Source organism: Schistocerca serialis, chromosome 5 (assembly GCF_023864345.2).
Source record: "Schistocerca serialis cubense isolate TAMUIC-IGC-003099 chromosome 5, iqSchSeri2.2, whole genome shotgun sequence".
Taxonomy (NCBI): Eukaryota; Metazoa; Arthropoda; class Insecta; order Orthoptera; family Acrididae; genus Schistocerca; species Schistocerca serialis.
In genome coordinates, this window is record NC_064642.1 from 258,239,855 (window position 1) to 258,253,075 (window position 13,221).

Consider the following 13,221-nt stretch of genomic DNA (forward strand, 5'->3'; position numbering starts at 1 on the left):
CCATCATCGTATCATTGCGAGTTATTTTTGTGCTCATTTTCGTCTTTTAAAAACTTCGTGTGCCAGCCTACATTGTTTCCGCCATAATGGATTTACCAATGTCTTTCGGTGCAAGTGTAATGGATCACATTAACTACGCTTGCGATCATGAATGGACAAGTGTGCCTAGATCGAATTTGGTTAAAAGTGAGCAATTATTTTCGCCCAGCCATGTCGGCAGCAACCTAACCTTATCAGGCACAACATGGCCACCACCTAGTGTGGCAGCACGACAACAGACACAATGTGGACAGTGCAAGCCGCCTAATGTGGACGACCTTCCAGTTAAAGACATTGTGGTTTATCCTTTATCTATGTCATTATCTTCAGTATGGTTTGATGTGCCGATGAAGTGCCAGAAATATGAATCGAACATGTCTGTGAACAGAGTAGCACATTGTAATATGCATTGTGTCGCAGCACCCTCCCCCCTCCCCCCGCCATCTCGTTACTGCTGGTCGCCTCGACCGCACTGGCTTCCGTGACTGTTGCACTGTGGTTGCACCATACTGCCTTCCACTCGCTTTCATAATGGTGCCATCTGTTCCACCCATGCTGGTTACTGGGTCAGCCCCCCAGTGGCTTCACCACGACTGCCTCCTGCCTGCTGTAGGAACGGCACCAGCTGTTAAACCCGCGCCGTGTTCTTCATCGGGCTTGCAGATTGGACACACCATGCCAACTTATACGCCCGCTTCCCCCGCACAGTGTGCTGCATGCAGCCACCGCCCCATGCAGACTTTGAGCGACGCACCATTTACTGCTACTACAGTTTCAGTGTCGTAGGCGTCCTGTTCTGCTCGAACCAATCTCCATCTGCCTTTCTGGGTCAACATGTGTCATGCGGCATGTTTGCTAAGCTACCTGATTTGCAAAAAGATAACTCAGAGACTTGGTTTGCCTTAGTGGATCACCTACTGGACATCCACGACATTTCAGATGACGATGTCCATTTTTTCTGCCTGGTGAGCCACCTCCACGCTCATACAGACCTCATCAGCGAATTGCTTCTTTCACCACCTGCCTCGCCCAAATATTCGATGGTGAAAGCACTGCTTATCAAGAGCCTTCCTTGCCCTCAGGCGGAGGCTATCCACCACATTATCCATGATGAGCACCTCGACAACCACATCCCTTTGGGACCGATGACCATAGTAGTCTGGTCCCTTTAATCCCCCAACCAACCAACCAACCACATCCCTTTGCAGCTTTAGCGGCGCCTACGTGCATTAATTGATGATCAAGCATTGCCTGGCACCGCACTTTGAACATTTTGGATGGTGAAGATGCCTTCGGGTCTGCTGTCTCATGTTGCTGACCAACTAGAGGTTTGTTTAAGCATTGTGGATCAGACTTATGCTATCATTCATCACCATCACTGCCCATCACGAATGACATCTCCATCATGCCTGCACCTTCCGTTCCGTGCCCTGCTGGCAGACATCGCACTCACCTCAGCGCCTCAGCTGCTAGTCAGGAGCTGCCACCTAGCAGCCTACAGGAGGTACTGACAGCGGGCTCCTGACAGCCGCCAACCTCGCCCAAGCAGCAACCCAATCGGCTACCGGCCCAGACGCAGTCAGCTGCGGCCCTCTTCCACACTGCACTGCCCCGCCAACTGGACTACCTGCTGTGCTGGTTCCACGCAACTTACAGAGATGCCGCCCACAATTGCCACGTGCCTTGTGCCTACCCAAACAATGCTGGCAGGCTCGTTTGGGCACCACATTCCACCACGTTCCTTCACGGCGCCTATCGTCTGACGCTACACCACTCGCGTCAGTGCCCCAACGTTTCTATGCCACAGACATGTCAACGGGCATCCGCTTTCTTGTTGTCACTGGAGCCAACATTAGCGTAATCCCGGCCAAGCACGCTGCTGATGCACTATCACCTTCTACCTAGCCTTGATCGACATCAATCATTCTTCTATTGCGGTCCATGGCTCCATCAAGATGTTGCTTCACCTATCACCAGTTCATCCTACCCTTGGACCTGCAGGCCGCCACGCTCCACAACGCATCTGGCTCTACTGTTCTGTGCTTACACAAGTTCATGACTCTGCTCTCTGCCTCCTTGGCTACGCTTCCCACCTGTGTGTCCCTGGTCGAGCACATTACTACATGGTATTCTGACCTGTTGGATGTGTGCTCACAAATCGACGGATTCCGGAACACCACCTTATGCACCCGCATAACCTGTGCTGAATTATCACATGCATGGCGTACCATACATTGCCTATCTGCAGACCTGCAATGAGGCGGCCCATCACATGCCTCTATTGCATCTTTTCACTAGTCTGCTCCTGTGTCTAGTATTCCACCACCTGTTGTTGTTTTCTCACTGCCGCTGACGTATCTACAAGATTCATCTGCATATTCCACTCCTGCAGTGCATCTTCCATTGCCGACTTCTGCTGACTCTCCGCCTACGCCGCCCCACTTCACCAAGGTCAGTGAACTGACTTTACCTGTGGGTAGTTTCTTTACCCCTATTGCCAACTCTCCTCCGCGAGTATGAGCCATCAGTAAAGGCACTTCTCACAGGATTCGCACCACCGATGGCCCACCTGTTTGTTGTAAGGCCAGGTGCCTTAACGCGTCCAAACTTCTGAGTGCAAAGGAGATCGTTCAGGATTGTTGGCTTCGGGCATCCTCTGCCCCTCTGATAGCAGCTGGTCTTCACCTATTCACCTTGGTCCTAAAAACGACGGCACCTTACGCAAGTGTGGGGACTACAGGTCCCTTAATGCTTGCACCATTATTGATAACTACCCCATTCCTCATATCCAGGATTTCACACAATTACTACATGGTTCTAATTTTTTCTCTGTTGTAGATTGTTCCAAAGCATATCATCAGATCCCTATGCATCCACCTGATATTCCGAAGATGGCCATAATCACACCCTTCGGCCTATTTGAATACTGTTATATGACTTATGGATCGAAAAAGGCTGTGCAGACGTGGCAGCGGTTCATTGATTCCGTTTTGCTCCCTTTGCCATTTGCTTATACTTACTTAGATGATATGCTGATCTTTTGTTCCTCTGTTGAGGAGCATCAGGTTCACCTTGATGCAGTCAGTTTGGCCCTCGCTGCCAATTGCGGGTTGATCAATCATGATGTATCTTAACTGTGTTCGACATCAGTTACCTTCCTAGGCCATACTGTCTCGGCCGACGGCGTCTGACCAACGAGTTCTCGTGTTTAAACCATACTTGATGGCTGGTTCAAATGGCTCTGAGCACTATGGGACTTAACATCTTAGGTCATCAGTCCCCTAGAACTTAGAACTACTTAAACCTAACTAACCTAAGGACATCACACAACACCCAGCCATCACGAGGCAGAGAAAATCCCTGACCCCTCCGGGAATCGAACCCGGGAACCCGGGCGTGGGAAGCGAGAACGCTACCGCACGACCACGAGATGCGGGCATACTTGATCTTCCTCCCCTTGAGGATTATGCTTAGCTGTGTCGTTTTCTGGGTATGGCAAACTTTTACCACCACCATATTTCTCACGCTGCCTCTGTCCAAATGTCCCTCACTGACACTCTCTCCAGCAAAAACACCACTGGAAAACAGAAGTTGGAGTGGACCAAGCCAATGCTCGACTCTTTTGGTAACCTTAAAACTGCCCTCGCCAAAGCTTTCACACTCTCCCGCCCTGACCCTAAGGGTCGTGCCTCGATCACAATGGATGCCAGTCCCTCAGCTGTGGGCGCTGTTTTACAACAGCACACTACCGACTCCAGCCAACCACTCCGCTTCTTTTCTAAGAAACTGACTAAGAACCATTGCAAGTGGTCCACTTTCGACTGTGGGCTCCTCGATGTGTATGAGGCGATTCAACATTTACGTAGTGACCTCGAGGGGCCACCTTTCACGATCTATGTAGATCACAAGCCACTGGTGGGCGCTATTCGTAATCTGGCTACGGACCTTCCGCCGAGGCGTTTCCGCCAAATGAACTACATCTGTCAACATCTTTCTGACGCATTCTATATCCGGGGCATAGAGAACGTTGCGGCAGACTACCTTTCCCACATCTATGTGCCAACTGCACCGCTGAATCTGGAGGAACTCACCCGACTACAAGCCGACGAGGACGATATACAGCAAATAATATGACAACGAATCATCGCTCTCTGTCCAGCCCCATATAGTACATCAGTCGACGATGTCTGTCCTTTGTGACACCTCTCTGGGAACACTCTGCCCCCTGGTCCCTACTGCCCTTCGTCAAAGGGTCTTTACTGCCTTGCACAGCTTAGCCCACCCTAGGACGTGAGCCACATTGTGGCTGGTTACGGTGCACGTTGTCTGGCCTGGAATGAAGTATGACCATCGCACTTTAGCAACGCCGGCAGGCATACTCAACCGCCACTGGGAAAGTTTGACATTCCAAAGGGGCGTTTATGGCAAGTCCATATCGATGCCACTGGTCCCCTGCCCCCTTCAGAGTGTTACAGATACATCTTATTGATCATCGACCGTGTGACCTGCTGGGTCAAGGTGGTCCCACTTATTGACATCACAGCTGAGACCATCGCCCATTCTTTCATCTCAGTGTGGGTTGCTCGCTTCAGCTGTCTCCTGTCTTTCACGACTGACCAGGGATGCTAGTTTGAGCCTGCCCTCTTTGCACGACTCTGCGAACTCTGCAGCGTAGCCAAATTTCACACCACGGCTTATCACCAGCAGGTGAACGGACTGGTCGAATGGTGGCGCTGCACACTCAAGACCATGCTAATGTAACATAGCGGCCTGTGGTTGGAGGCCCTCCCACGGGTCCTGCTGGGTATTCGCTCGGATTATAAAGAAGATTTGAATGCGTTGCTCACTGAGATTCCATACGGCGAACCCCTCCTTCTTCCCGCCGAGTCCGTTGAGGATTCACCGTCAGCCTCAACCGAGGATTTTCATGCACTGGTCGAGCGGGTTTGTACGCACATCGCACACCTTCACCCCCCCCCCCCCACCTCCCCTAGTTTCTCTGCCCCCACTCCACCCCGTCTGTGTTCATCCACGAAGACTTTGCTTTGTGCGACTTTGTGATAGTGCGGGACGACACTGTGTGAGCAGCCATGAAGCCTCCTTATTCTGGCTCTCACCGCATGCTTCGTCATGGTACGAACACGTTCGTCATCCACCTTCATGGACAGCCAAAGACTGCATCTGTTAATCAACCAGCGTGGTCACTAACCGAGCTGCCTCCAAACGCTGCTGACCTGCCTTCGGCTGATGCGTCTCCCCTTGTGCAGCCATCGGAACCACAGGACTCCTGCACTGCTGACCCTGACGCTGGCGCCGACATTACGAATTCGTGTAATGAAGCTTCCCTCAGCCGCGCTCCACACTACTGTGAGGGGAGGGCTCTGTGGCATCTCTGGTGAAGAGTGCCCTATATTTGTGACTTTCTCTTCTTTGAACTGCTTTGCTCTGTTTCTCACTTTTGGCTCATAACTTGTACTGCCATGTCTGTTTATTATATATCAGTGATTAATAAATGCATATTCGATATTTAGTGTGTGTCATCTCCAACCCATCACACGTGATAACCACAATGTACCATCAACTTCATCCACTGAAATTAAGAAAATTATATCTTGCCTAAGAAAGACAAGCTAATTTGGATTTGATGATGTTTCTAACACACTACTAAAGATGCAATAAGCCATATTTAGTCTGAATATGAAATGCATCGTCTACTCAAGGCATGTTTGCAGTGAAATTGAAATATCCCACTGTTAATCCTCTCTGTAATAAAGATAATAGGAGAGATATCAGTAACTATCAATCTGTTTCACTACTGACATGATTTAATAAAATTTTTGAGAATGTGATGTATTCCAGAACAGTGTTCCACCTAAACAACAACAATACCCACTTCAATCACAATGTGGATTTCAGAAGAGTTGTGATACTGAAAATGTCATTTACATCTTCACTTACCAAATTTTACAAGCATTAAACAATAAAATAGCACTCACAGATATTTCCTATGATCTATCTAAGCCATTTGATTCTGTGAACCACAATAAAGAAAATGTAGAAAGTAGAAAATTGTACTTGGTAACTCAAACAATGTCTTCTGGAGATATTACTTGAACTGGGGAGAGATTATGTGTAGGGTTCCCCAAGGCTCAATCTTAGGTCTACTTTTGGTCCTCCTATATGCAAATAATTTTCATCTATTTTGTGAATTAGTTCTTTTTGCAGTTGACACTAGTATTGTAATCAATACGAGCATACATACAGCAACAGAAGATGTGGCGTCACCGCCAGACACCACACTTGCTAGGTGGTAGCCTTTAAATCGGCCGCGGTCCGTTAGTATACGTCGGACCCGCGTGTCGGCACTATCAGTGATTGCAGACCGAGCGCCGTCACACGGCAGGTCTAGAGTGACTTCCTAGCACTCGCCCCAGTTGTACAACCGACTTTGCTAGCGATGGTTCACTGACAAAATACGCTCTCATTTGCCGAGACGATAGTTAGCATAGCCTTCAGCTCCGTCATTTGCTACGACCTAGCAAGGCGCCATCACCAGTTACTATTGACACTGAATCATGTACCGTCAAGAGCGACGTTCACCATTAATGGATTAAAGTTAAGTATCCCACCAGCTACGTCCGTTTTTTCTAAATTCTAATTTCCTTGTCCTGTTCCACCCCTCACGCCAGCCTGCGTGAGCTAAAACGCGCGCCTTTCGGCTTCCTCTAGTAACACGGTGTTGGCTCTGTGCCAACCACAACAGAAGAAATAGAAAACAATGTTCTTAACAGTATGACTGACTTGTTTTCTGTGAATGGTCTCACTTTCAATTTTAAAAAGACAAGCATATTCAGCCTTGAAGATCTGGAGGTATTACATCAATGATAAGTTTAACACGCACTGAGGATATAATTGGACAGAAACTTCAAAAAGTTTAGGTGTCCATATTGATGAGAATTGAAACTGGAAGAAGCTGTTTTGGGAACTCCTTGTGGTTCACTTTTCCTGTTGGTATAGCAAGAACTCTGAAGATGTGTAATAACCCTTTATTATGACAGAATTCGATTAAGCACATCCACATTACATGGGGTCCTAGACCAAACTGTCTTTGCCATGTGGAGACACTCTGGTCAGCAGTGTTGGTAATGCTGATCTCGCTACAAGCCCATCATTCCTCGCACACTGTGTGGAGCACTTTGGGTAGTGATGGTTGGTAAGTGCCATTGGTGGCAGAGAGCATGCACAGAAGCATTTGGCCCATTTTGTCATCGTCAGCTGCAATGCAGATCATAACTGGACCATTTCTCGAGAGCTGCTGCTAGGTGGCAGTGGTGTAGAGATGATATGACACACAGCCATATTATTCTGAGTAATGCCACAGAAGTAGCTGTGTGTCAGTCAGAGAGGATTGTAATTGTATCCCTTTGTTTGTATCAATAGTTTCAGGACAGCTAAAACAAGGTAGCCACACAACAATGAAAGCTTGAGCAGTAGATTCCACTGTGATGTCTTTGATTGGCACTGATTTATCCTGTTTGAGACTTGATCAATTATTGACTATAGGTGTTTGTGGTATTCTGATTATGGGAGAGGATTGATGAAGTCGATGTGGACATGTCGAAATCGAGCATACTGTGACTGACCTTGGTACATTGGCCCACTAAACAGGTCTGCAACCAGGTGTGGCAATCTTGTTTGACACTCTGCCAAAAGAGTCGTTTGGTTTCAAGCCAGACCATTGCTCAGACATGTGGGTGCGCCAGGTTGCGGGGCTGATAACAGATCTGCTGACGCATTTATCAGGGGATGAGAGGTTGTATCCTGTTCTGTCAACCGTTACACAGGATGTGGGCATTGGTACCAAGAATCATTCATCATTCAATGTGCAAATTAGAGCTGTCCAGAGCATGGTCTTGTCTGTCCACTATCTCTACAAGTTGAGGTGGAGTGAAATAGTATTAATGCACAAGAGACAGTCGATGAGTATGTTGTTGGCACCGTATAAGTGACGTCTATTGTGTATTGTGTGATTAGGTCAATATAGCGAAAGTGGCAGGAATTCACATCCTTTGACGGATGCCATATCGCATCAGCAAGTTATTTGTGATCTGTATAGATCTCAACGTGTCCGCCTTTGATATTCTACCTGAAACATTGAACTGTTTCATGCACAGCCAGTAGCCTGTGATCAAACACAGGTCATTTTGATCGTGAGGAAGTAAGTTTCTTAGAGAAGAAACGGAGTGGCCGTGTTTCACTTGTGAGAAATAGTTGTAGAATCATTCTTATGGCTGAATTGCTAATGTCCAATGTGACCGTGAGTTGTGCGTCTAGTATGGGGTGTACTTGGGCGTCGGCTTTCACGTGGCCAACTTCGGCGCATTCAAAAGCAACTTCCATGGCAGAAGTCCACTTGCGTCCTCTTCCCTTGTGTATTCGACCTGGCGAGGTCATTGGTGAGTAGCTCCTGAATTGCCACTGCATGGAGAAGATCCCGTAAGTAAAAGTTAAGGATTCCTAGAAAGTGTCATAGGTTGTAATAAGTTTGTGTGGGTGGTAATTATGGAATTAGTTCCATCAATTTGGACATATATTTGACGCCTTCGATACCGACGATGTGTCCGAGGAAGGTCACTTAGGATTTGTACAATTGAGCTATCTCTTCGTTAATGACCACCTATATGTCATGGAGACCACTGACAACTAGTGAGAGATGTAGTTCATGATCCTGGGGTTTGACAGAAAAGATTAACATATCATTAAGGTACACATAGTAATAGCATAATTTGAAGAAACCACCACTGACAAACCATTGCTATGTTTTTCAATAGAAGAACTTCGAAGAGGCTGAAAGGTGTTATGATAGCCATCTTAGCGACATTGCCTAGATGCATTCGTATTTTGGGAATGTCTTTTTGCGGTCAGTAACATTAAAAACAGTTGCAATTGCAACTGGAAGTCTTGAATGTTTGGGATGTGGTAACTGTCATACTGCAGCAATTATGAAGACTTTTTATGTGAGTCTGAAGGTGGTGTTATAGTCAGCATATGAGCGATGGAACACCACAGTTCCGAGATGGTGATGAAGTGGGAATTTTCCCGTGCGACCATTCCAGGAGGGTACCGAGACTATCACGAATCCAGTAATCTCTGACTACTGTGGCTGGAAAAAGATCCTGCAAAAACAGGACCAACGATGACTGAAGAGAATCGTTCAGTGTGACGGAAGTGCAACCCTTCCTCAAACTGCTGCATATTTCAATGCTGGGCCATCAACAAATGTCAGTGTGCGAACCACTCAACGAAACATTATTGATACGGGCATTCGGAGCCAAGCCCCCCCCCCCCCCCTTCCCCAGGTATCCTTGATGACAGCCCGACACAATGACACAATGCCTGGGACTGTCAATACCGACATTGGACTGTTGATGACTGGAAACATGTTGCCTGGTCGGACGAGACTCATTTCAAATTGTATGGAGCGGATGGACACGTATGTGTATGGAGACATCCTCGTGAATCCATGGACCCTGCATATCAGCAGGAGACTGTTCAAGCTGGTGGAGGCTCTGTGATGGCGTGGGGCGTATGCTGCTGGAGTGATAAGGGAGCCCTGATACGTCTAGATGCAACTCTGAGAGGTGACACGTACATAAGCATCCTGTCTGGTCACGTGCATCCATTCATATCCATTGTGCATTCCGATGGACTTCGGCAGTTCCAGCAGAACAATGCGACACCTTACACATCCAGAATTGCTACAGCGTGGTTCCAGAAAGCTCTTCTGAGTTTAAACACTTCCGCTGGCCTCCAAACTCCCAGGCATGAACATTATTGTGCGTATCCTGGATACCTTGCAACGAGCTATCCAGAAGAGATCTCCATCCCCTCGTACGCTTCCGGATTTGCGGACAACCCTGCAGGATTCATGGTATCAATTCCCTCCAGCAGTACTTCAAACATGAGTCGAGTCCATGCCACGTTGTGCTGCGGCATTTCTGTGTGCTCGTGGGGACCCTACACAATATAAGGCAGGCGTACCAGTTTCTTTGGCTCTTCAGAGTATTTAAAAGAGGAAAACATATTTTTGTAGAAACCATTCAACCTTGTATCTCTCTATCCAAGGTAAACAAGCATACCTGTAACATACACAACTTCTCTGAAACAACAGTGTAAATGTAACGTGCAGTGGAGATTACATACTTCAGGCAACAGTATTCAGACCTTTTACAACTCTACCGTCCGTGTAAGTACACTTCACTGCCAGAAATTGATGTTTTGTAACCTCTAAATTGCCTTTAAAAATTGTTATCATTAGCAAAAGATGCAAGATAACTACACTACCCTTGATGTGCGACTGTGAAAAGACGTCTGTACTCTTCACCAACACCACCCATGAAAATGAACAATTCTCCACCTTAAAATGGTGGTGTGAACCATCGAAACGTTTAACGGGCAAAATAAACAACTAACTGTCACAGAACTATTTTCTTTGTATCTGCTGCAATGTAGATAGAGTATATCGATATTTGTGTATCAGTGCTCATACCTGGTAAGTAATGCGACAATGACGATGACAATAAGCAAATGAACCATCAATTTATTTAGAGTATTTATGATTACATTCTTCAGCAACATTGTTGCGTTTTTCCTGGAGGCATACTCATTGTTCGTTCTTGCCAACATTAAAAGCATGAACTGTTGTCTCATAAATGAACAATAAACACAAAAATGTATAAAATGAAGTTGAATCTTAAAAATAGTATCATTCTTCAAGATGCAAAGTGGTTTGTGTTTCGACATGACCCTCGATTTTTTTTTTTTTGGGGGGGGGGGGCATATGGGTTCAAAGTTTTAGAGCATAATACTGTACTATACTTAATGTTGGCGTACCGCAGTTCGTTTATGATTTTAGGAAGCTCCCTTTCCAAAATGGGTAGACACACATTTACGAGATATACTGGATCTCGGCAAGCGATGGCAGAATTATCATTGTGTACTTACGAGATTCTATCCCCAAATGTGCCTCAAATTACTGAGAAAGTTAAAGCTCTTGTGTGGTGTATCTCATGCTGGTTGATGCTAAAATGATGGTTCGAGAAACTGATCATAATTAGTATTTTACCATAACTAGCAGATGTTTATGGTTAAGGCCAAGGTGACTGTGACATTGTCAATTTGCAGGTCAAGGACATCATGACGACTATGGTCCAGGCCTGAATGTTGTTTGCACAATACCTTTTCTAGACAATTACAATATTCCTATGTAGAAAAAACGAAATTGATAAGATGTGTGTGTGTGTGTGTGTCTGACGATTTTGAACTTGATAGATACTAACGATATGCACGTGTAAAAAATTTTTTTTGTAGTTACGTAAGATTTCATTGGCGTCAGTATCACTCCTTGCAGATTTCATCCCCTTATCAAGAGGCTCTAAAATGGAGTGCATCTCGATAAGATCGACTTTTAGTTGGACAATGTCATTTGCTGTGGAGTCAACCCATTCAGACATAATTATATCATTATCCAGCATCCCAGAAGCAAAACATTTGATACCTATCGTATTGAAGCATAAATTATTTTTGTGAAATGACCTTTGCGAATTATTTCTTACATTCTTCCACAACCAGAGACTAGCCCTTAGAGATAATGGTAGAAAATGGCATCATAGATTTATTTTCGAGGTCTCATCTGTTTGGTGATTCATCAGCCTTATCATCGATGACCTGGCTGACCCTCATAAATATCAGCATTACATGCAACCAATATTGTGATCATTTACATAATTTAAAAATTTTAGTAAAAAACTCAACGCACCATGTGCAATCATACATTAGATTGTCTGCATGCACAAGTGCACACAAGCACACACAAACACTTATATACATATATATGATACTCCTTTATATCGTGTGGACTTCGTGGATATCGTGGACTTCGTTTTGCCTGGCGTAGTGCCAACTTGGCATAGCATGGTCTCCACAAGTTGTTGGAAGTTCCCTATTGAATCATTGAGCCATATTGCCTCTATAGCCGTTTATAATTGCGAAACTGTTGCCAGAGCAGGATTTTGTGTTCGAACCGACCTCTCAATTACATCTCACATCAGGCGATCTGTGTGGCCAAATCATTTCCCCGATTTGTCCAGAAAGATCTATAAACCAATCGCAAAAAGTGTGGTCTGGTGATGTGGCACATCTTTATCCATAAAAATTCTATAGTTGTTTGTTGACATGGAGTCCATGAATGGTTGCAAATGGTCTCTAAGCAGCCGAACATAACAATTTCCAGTCCGCTGGACCAAAGGACACTGTCGATTCCACATAAACATAGCCTGCACAATTAAGGAGCCACCAACATCTTGCTCATTGCCTTGTTGAAAATTTCAATGGATGGCTTCGTGAGGTCTGAGCCATACTCTAATCCTACCATCAGCTCTTACCGACTAAAATCGGGACTCGTATGACCAGGCCACGGTTTCCCAAGCATCTGGCATTCAATCGATGTGGCCACGAGTGCAAGAGATGTGCTTTAGGCGACGTTGTGCTGATAGCAAAGGCGCTCACTTCGGCCGTCTGCTGCCATAGCCCATGAACGCCAAATTTCATCTCGCTGTCCTAACGGGTACGTTCCACATTGATTTCTGCAGTTATTTCATATCAGTGTTGCTTGTCTGTTAGTACTGAGAACTCTATGCCAACGTCACTGTTCTTTGTCATTAAGTGGAGGCTATCTGCCACTATATTGTCCGTGGTGAGAGGTAATGCCTGAAATTTGGTTATCTCGGGACACACTTGACACTGTGGATCTCGGAATATTGATTTCCCTAACAATTTTCTGAGTGGAAAGCCAATGCGACTAACTCCAACTATCGTTATGCTTCAGACTCTGTTAATTCCCGCCGTGCAGCCATAATCATGTCTGAAACCTTTGATTCACATGAATCACCTGAGTGCAGATTATACCTGCACCAGTGCACTACCTTTTTACACGTTGTGTACGCAATACCACCCCATCTGTAGATTTCGCTATCATTATCCCATGACTTTTGTCACCAGAGTGTTTATGCCCACTTACATGTAGGGTGTCTCCCCTATGAGTCGTCAGGTGCATTTTTTCTGGTACTTCGGCAGATATTTGCAAACAAATACTATTCATTAAGTCTTTCACGCTATGCCCAG